The following is an 8522-nucleotide window of genomic DNA, read 5'->3' as shown; positions in this document are numbered from 1 at the left end:
GGGCTTACATTATTATTACATATGGCATGGACAAAGATATTATCTCAATTAACAACCAAATGTGTGAAAGTTATGGCTTTGAAAACTGAAATGTTGGACACATTATGATTCAATTACCAAACTATTATCATTATCTTCTGTCCTCTCACAAACCAGGTAATTAAGGAGAATGTGCATAACCCCACTCATGTTTACTTTTGCTAACTTAAAATCCGTTTTCTTTATTTCCATAGCTAGCACTTTTGGAATAAGGTGATTTTAACTAATACACTTTATAAATATTTATTTCAATTACTCGTTCAATCTTCGCAAAATGATTAACTTGTATTTAACTCGAGTTAGCTTTTCATTTGATAATTTTATGTATATATAAGTCTCGTATAACACTTTAACAATATCAAATTATATAAGTTTCTAATATATTTGGCTTGATGCATGAACTCAAAATCTCATTTTAGGAGGGAGATATTCAAAGAACATATGCGAGTAACGCGATGCAATTTTTTTAATTGATACATTTTATATTTATAGAAAAAAGAGTATTTTTAAAAAAAATTATGCCATTGTTACACTTAAAAGACAAAATGTATAGATGATGTAGTGTTTAACTTTTAACCTTTTTTAACTTTTACCCAATTAAACAATCAAATATAAACCTCGTTCACAAACATTAATTTTTTATTAAAACATGTGCCAGTTTTGGTAAAAAGTTATCTTGAGAAATACTCGAAAATATTTGTGCATTTTGATACATTATATTTGACATCCACCTTCAAATTTCTTATTGAATAATATGGATTCAAATATGTAAACTAATATTTCAATCAACTAAAGCAACTTCTGAAAGATAATTTTATTGAAAATATACTACTTATATTTGTACTTCTTAAACAAGGATTTTTTTTTATAAAACAGAGGTAATATAACATAAAAAATTGATGTGGAGAATGGAAAACGTTTATCATAAGAGAAATACAACGATTGAGAAAACTCTTAAGAAATAAAAAATCATAAGGCTGGCAATTTTGACATAGATTTGCTAACACGATGCGACATGGATATTAACATGTTTGGGTTTTAGCTTAACAAATTTCGTGTCTTAAACAAGTCGGCCTTTTTAAGACTTGTTTAAATTCGTGTCTTAACATGTTAAATGCATGTTAACCTTTTAATAACATGTTTATATCTTTTATTTAAAAACACTTATTTATTATTAAAGTATGTGTATCACTGAGAAGTTTTTTTGAATTTTTGTTGCAAATATGTTAAGTATTATTATATTAAGGTCATGTATTTAATAATTTATTAAAACTTTTATGAACTTTTAGCAATTTTTGTCTTAATGCATATGTATTATTCATCGCGTTCTTAAACAGTTTTCTAAACAAGTCGTAGCATGTTAACATGTTTCTAAATATGTTTGTGTTCGTGTAGAACCATAAGAACTTGTTTATTACATCAAATTTAAGGTTCTAACAAATTAGATTATTTTGAAGGTGTTACAATTTTATCACCCTTCTAATTAACTCATATCACTCCCTTTATTTGAAAATTGTGTATCTTACTTCATCTTTTTTATGAAAAGTTTTACATAAACAACGCTGGTTTGGTTCGTGAAATGTAATGATTGGATAGAGATTTGAGGTTTTTTACCTAACACATCACTTTTTGCAAAACTCTCTATCACGGGCTGAGACGTCACGTGTCATACAACGTCCATATATGAATAATTCTGACTAAGCATGGTCTTATACAACTTCACTAAGAATGACAAAATTGCCCTTGCTCCATGACCCCATTTGCATATGTTGGGTCTACCGATAGAAACAACTTAACTGACATTTTCAAATTCATACACACCCACTTTTCACAATGCTCACTCACACCTCCTCAAAACACACCAAAATAAGTAAGTAGTCATCTTTAACACCCAAATTTCATTCTGCTAATGTGAGGTGAGTCAGCTAAAAATCATCTTTTTATTCTTCAGTGTACCTTAGATTTTGTTTATCTTATGTGGGTTTCTTGGAATTTGACTTCTTTATGTGTTTTGACCTCTCAAAACCACATTCTTGATAAAATCTTGAAAAAAGTTTGAACCTTTTTGAGTTCTTGAAGCATATTAATCTGTTAAAATGCGTTTGATTAAACCCATTATCAAACAAAGTTATGTTTCAGTTTCACCTCCTGCCCATCATCATCCTTCCAGCAATTCCACTATGTTTTTTGCTAAAAATGTTGTCATAATAATAATAGTTATGTTCTTCATTTGCTGTGTGCTCCACTTTCTTGTGAGGTTTATCATGAACAAGATAAGATTATCCTCAAATTCCCATCATCAATCCAGTGGTGATGGTGATAGTGTTGCTGAAGCTGCAGTGTTTCAAAGGCAGTTGCAACAGCTATTCAACTTGCATGACTCTGGCTTAGATCAATCCACCATTGATGGTCTCCCAGTGTTCAGTTACAAAGAGTTGTTAGGGTTTAAAGAACATCATCATTGTGCTGTTTGTCTTTGTGAGTTTACAGAACATGACAGTTTGAGGCTGCTTCCTGTATGCAGCCATGCTTTCCATACTCATTGTATTGACACTTGGCTGCTGTCAAATTCAACTTGTCCTTTGTGTAGAGGAAGCCTTTTTACACCAGGGTTTTCTGTTATCAACCCTGTCTTTGACTTTGACTTTGACCTTGACTTTGACCATGTTCATTCAAGTGAAGAGGATGAGGATGATCATGAGGTTTCTGGTAATATTAATGAATCTGAAAGAGTGTATTCAGTTAGACTTGGGAAACTTAGAGCCATTGATGGTGAAAAAGATGATAAACAAGAGGTGGGCCAGACTAGCAATGGGAATCTTGATGAAAGAAGGTGTTACTCAATGGGATCTTATGAGTATGTGGTGGCAAACTCAGATTTACAAGTGGCATTTTGGGCTGATAAGGGTAGGATTGGGAAAGATAAGATGAAGGTGAATAATAATAATAATATTAATAGCTGCTTTGATGATGGTAGAAATGGTAAGGAAATTAGTAATGGAAGTAAAGGTGAGAGCTTTTCTGTTTCCAAGATTTGGCTTTGGTCCAAGAAAGGTGATCATAAATTTCAAGATTCTTCAACAAACATATGGTCATATCCTCTCTCAATGTAAACTCAAATTATATCACATTGCTTGTATTTTTTTTTCTTTCTTGATTAAGTTATCCAGTTAAAGATTTGGAAACCCATGGGTAGATTAAACTTTCACTTATCATTATTTATTTTGATTATTTTTTCATTCACTAAAGAGTGGTGTTTACAAACGGGCAGCAAACTAGGCCGCTAACTCTTTTAAGTGTACTATTTCAACATGTGAAGACCACTTAACATCTTTTGGGAATTACAAGGAAAATGAACAAAGGTGGGATCCATATAAAGATGAGTGGCATTCATGAAGCAAGAGTTGACATAAGAGTAGTACTCATGGCTAGTGGGGTAATCATATATTAGTTGAAAGAAATCCTTCAACCACTGGCTTTTATTTTGCACCTAAAAAGTATTAAACTTTGTCTCCTGCTTTCTTCGTCACTCAATTACTTGCTAACCAGCATCACTAACAAAAAAAATAATAAAAGCATCCAACAACATTATGCCTCTTGTAACATGGAATTTGTGTAGACATCAGATGCCTTGTTTCTAAAGGTTGCCTTAATGTCAATCATCTAGTATGCAACAATATGTGGATGGAGATATGGTCTATGGTTACTCGTTTTAGTGTTAGGACCAAATCCATCATAGGTGTTGAGATACCACCACAACTAATTCTGATTATTTAATGTCGCGTTACTTGTAAATTCTTAGATAATTAGAACTTATCAAACACTTTAAGCAATGCAGCAACAGGATTAACCAACAACTTTCGTTATAATTTTAATACAGTTATACAACATATACAATGCTGTCTGAACAATTAATATAAACTCAGGTAGTTGGCAGAGTTTTGAATAAGTTCTTATTCATTCTGATTATTTGTTTATTTTGGCCTTAAATAATTAGTTTAGTATAAGAAAATTGATTCTAACTTTCTGATTATTAGCTTTCAGATTTCATTTTCTTCAACTATTTTTTTTTAAAGTAAATTTCATTATAATTTACTATAAAACGATTACAATAGAGTGGCAGGCAAACGGGCAACAAGCTGCGCCGCAACCCCCTTTTGAATAGCAAAACCAATCCTGCTAAAAACGAAGTTTTGGGACCTAGAAGCTGAAGAGGTTCCGTGTACGACGCGCTGAACCCTACTCAAAAATTTTACGGCCTCTGGGGCCAGGAAACCAAATGTATCAAAGGCAAATGATAGAAAGACATGTTGATTATCTAAACAAGCTTTCTCATGTTTAACAACTTTGCCCGATTCAGCCTTAACATTTTAAAAATAAAATAAGATAGGATAAAAGGTAAAAATAATTAACAACAAAGAAGTGAAGGTCACAAGACATTCTTGATCCCACATGCACATTTTTATTTCATTAACATTTTAAAAATAAGCCACTCACTTCACTCATGTAAATATATCACTCTAAAATATTATTTATCTGAATTATTGATTGGCCTACCAATGTTATATTTGGCTTTATTAGAGTCTTGAAATCATCATTTTAGGGTATTGTTTTTTATATGTATATATAACTTCAAATAGTTTATTAAAACAACTTGTTATAATTTTAGCCTTTTAGGGTATTGTTTTTATAATGTCTATGTTAGTTAGTACTTTTGTATGGTTGTTGCTTCGAGTCTTTTAGCCACATTTTATATTGGTTTGCTATAATGTACCCGTCATCTCATTAGTACTTTTGTATCGTCGTTGCTGTTACTCTTTTAGCCACATTTTATACTGGTTTGCTATGTACCGTCACCGTACACCATACGCACACTTAATGTAACTCATTATTATATAAACATGCATAAATTAAGAAACAACAAATTTTTCTTCAGGAATTTCATATTCATTCACTTATAACATAGCAGCTTCTTACAGATTATACCCCCTCCAATGCTGCATCATATAATGATATATAATATAAGTTCTATAAAACTACTACTATACTCTTACAACATTGCAAATTCACTCATCACAATGAAATAATTCCTATTCCCAATACCGTCTTTTATCACATAAACCGATCAATCACCACGAGCCAAACCACGAGAGCGTGACGAACCCTACCACGATGATCATAAACTGAATTCCCATGATCTAACGGCTTTATGACCATTGTTTCTGCTCGTTCTTGAACTGCCCCGAAAACAATCTCATTGGTTTTTTCTGTACTTTGTTCATAGTAAGTTTCTGGCACGGAAGAATAATATCTGTTGTGATGCTGCTGCTGATGTGACGGTGGTGGTTGTTGTTGCTGTTGTTTTTAATTATGGTCCCACCCGCTGTAAAGATGGCGGCTTTGACGAAACTGTTGTATTTTCTCAGCATCGTTTGTCATAAACGGGTAAGTTTTTTTCGGGGTCGGGGTTCGGATTTCTATAGACGGAGGAGGCTCGTCTCCATCTGGGATCACGTAGCTATCTTGAACGGGCCATGGGTTTGACCCGTGTTTGTAGTCTGGGTGAAATGGCTGTTGGTTTTGGTACTGGTAGTTAGGTTGTTTCTTTTTGAGATCTCTGAGAATGATGATGTGGCGTTGGCCGCAAGTTTCCCGAGCAATGCAATGAAACCTTCTTGTTTTTCCGGCTCGTTTTCTGACGGGATCAGTGGCGGCCTTAGTGATGTTCTCTGGTATGGCGGTGTTGGAGCAAGGTTTGGTTTCATTGTTGTCTGAGGTTCATCCTGCAAGAAATATCAGATATATCATTAGAATTTAGACAAAATGCTGTTGTAGCATCAAAGTCAGAGTGTTGACCTTTGAAATCAAACATAAATAGTTTCAACTTCAAAAATGACATGATTTTTCAAACTTTTAAAGAGATCGAATGCTACGTATACCAACTTTATAACAGGTAACAAAAACATGAAGATATTGGTGGCAAATTATCAAAGAAATCAAACAAAAAATGACATTTGAATAATGCTATATCTGATCCCAAAAAAAGTTAAGAACCTAGGACTTACCGTTTGATTGGAAATCATGCTACCAACTCTGCGTTGCAGCAACGCAAGCATGTAACCAAAGAAGCCTGCTGCAACCAAAACTGCATTCCCTGCAACATTTTCACAATGTGTACTAAATTATTAGTTAAAACAACTATTATCATTAAAATGCAACCTGTCAAACATTGAAAAGGATATTAATTTACCGATGGGGAAACCGCTTCCGTACTGATAAGCACAATCATCAAACGGTAGTTGAATCTCACGGATTGCTTGGTTTCCTCTGTCTATAACAAGAAGAGAACAACTACTTCCAATGTAGACAACATCAAAATCATTTGAAAACCTCGCATCTTCACTTGGCCCGTCTACGTGCCCCCCACGGCCCGATTTCCCACCTCCCGCAATTGTTGTCACCCCTATCATATCAAAACAATCATAATAACTATAATCACTTTTCTTCATCTCAACATTCAAAAGGTATTTATCAAAATGTAACAAGAAATTATTACTACCTGTATCACTTATCTTCCTAATTGCCATGTTGTCGGTATCAGCAATGTAAATGTTTCCTTTGTCATCAACCGTAAGGCCTTTGGGGTGGTTCATTTTAGCTTCTCTAAGCCTCCCGTCTACATGTCCTGAATACCCGTCAGCTGACCCAGCAACCAATTTCGGTCTAGTATCTGAAAATTCCCACATTAAGTAGCAGAAAATGAAATGAAAATGGTATATAAGTGAACACGGGTATAATAACTAAGTAACTTACAGAGAGACAAAGATGAAGAGATCTTGTAAAGATTGCTATTGGCAGAATCAAGAAGCAGAAGGTCTCCATTAGGCAGAAGCTCAAGAGCATGAGGATCAATCCCAAGCTTACTTCCGTCAAAAACCGTATCGACACTGTATCCACTCTCGAATTTCATCAAAGGCAGTCCAGTAATTGCTAAAACAACAAAACAACCGGTTCAAAATCGCCATTTTCGATAACAATTGCAGCACAATTTATCGTTAAGGATCAAGCTCGGCTCCTGAGTAGAATTTCAAGCTCAAGCTCGGCTGGTATTTATATTTATATTTATGAATGATTAAATTTACATTGCCTAATTATTAGTTACATATACTATAACTAGAGTATATGGTAATAATAAAAAAAAAAGTAGTTTAAAGAAGAAGTTATATTAATGTTTAAAGATATAGCAGTGGCATTACTAAGATAAGAAGAAATATAGAAAATTAAAGAATAAGGATTAGATGATGAGATAAACAAATACATACAGGATGATGTTTTGGTGGTAGTTTTGAGTAGAGAGGAAGCCCATTTGGTGAAAACAGAAGCAGCATTTGAGAAAAGCCCATTCACAACAACCCCTGCAATTACAATTACAATTACAATTACAATTGCAGATCCGATAAGCAACAATTGAAATGAAATGTAGTAGGTGGAGCAGCAGCTGATACACCCAGTAACAGCAAAACAACCAAGACGAAGAAGAAGAAGAAGGTTTTAGTATTACCCATAGTATTCTTTCTTATCAATAAGAAGAATATGTTTAACAACAGAATGACAAGAGCTGCATTATATTATTATTATTATTATTATTATTATTATTATTATTATAGATGAATGAATGAAGTGAAGAAAGTAGAGAGTAGAAAGAAACCCTAATTAAAGGAATGAAAAAGGACGAGTTGGGAAAAAATTATTAAAGCAACGAAGAAAGGATAAAATGCAAAAGACACTAATAAATGACCACAGTAATACTTTCTAATTTATTCATCTTTAATATTATTTTTTTATTTTTCTGCACCCCCAACTAAATGACCCATAACCAAATTATGAGTTATGCTTTTGTTTCGATGCACGTCCCTACGACATCTCATTCACACAACAATAGATTATGAAGGTTCGTATAGAGCGACGTGATGTGGCGGTAAAATGTTTCCCCGGTATTTTAGAGCTTCTATTTTGTCGTGAAATGATTAATATCTATAAGTGGATCGTTACATGAGATTTGGCATTTTAATTATTTTAATTTGACATGATTTTGCTTGGATTATAAAAGTAATGGGATCTTGTTGAATTTGTGTTTTAGCTACTAGTTTTCTTCCTTTTATCACTTGAATAAAATGTACTACTTGCTTTAATCAAATTCTAAGGTTGTTCGTATTTCCATACACTCTAGATGAGGTATAGGAATTAAAGGATTTATTATTGGCTTGCCAAGTTTATCTGTGTGATGATAATGATCAACCAAAGTGGGGTCTGGATTTTGGGATGGAATTTTCAGTGAAAAGTGTAAAAAAGGAATTTGCATCAAACTTGGAGGTAGGTAATTGTTTTCTATTTGATTGGTGTAATTATGTACCAAGAAAAGTGGGGGTTTTCGCTTGGAGAGCGGAAATTGAAAGGATACCTACGTTATTTTTATTGGCGAA

The 8522-nt window shown here is 33.4% G+C and overlaps 2 pseudogenes across 1 annotated transcript; one reads left to right on the top strand and one right to left on the bottom strand.

The window, feature by feature from the left end:
• Nucleotides 1-1808: 1808 nt before the first annotated feature.
• LOC143578766 (RING-H2 finger protein ATL46 pseudogene) lies at nucleotides 1809-3180 on the top strand (annotated as a pseudogene).
• A 1770-nt stretch (nucleotides 3181-4950) lies between these two features.
• Nucleotides 4951-7453, bottom strand: LOC143578752 (uncharacterized; annotated as a pseudogene). The gene is made up of 6 exons (XR_013143327.1): nucleotides 7362-7453; nucleotides 6853-7029; nucleotides 6599-6769; nucleotides 6290-6502; nucleotides 6105-6193; nucleotides 4951-5822 (listed from the first exon to the last, which is right to left on the bottom strand). The product of XR_013143327.1 is annotated as an uncharacterized LOC143578752 (transcript).
• Between the last annotated feature and the right edge of the window lie 1069 nt (nucleotides 7454-8522).

Source organism: Bidens hawaiensis, unplaced genomic scaffold (assembly GCF_021521415.1).
Source record: "Bidens hawaiensis isolate Kalapana, Puna unplaced genomic scaffold, B.hawaiensis_p1.1 tig00029330_1, whole genome shotgun sequence".
In the NCBI taxonomy this organism is placed as follows: Eukaryota; Viridiplantae; Streptophyta; class Magnoliopsida; order Asterales; family Asteraceae; genus Bidens; species Bidens hawaiensis.
Note: the sequence above shows the minus strand (reverse complement) of the source record. Positions and strands in the feature narration are given on the sequence as shown.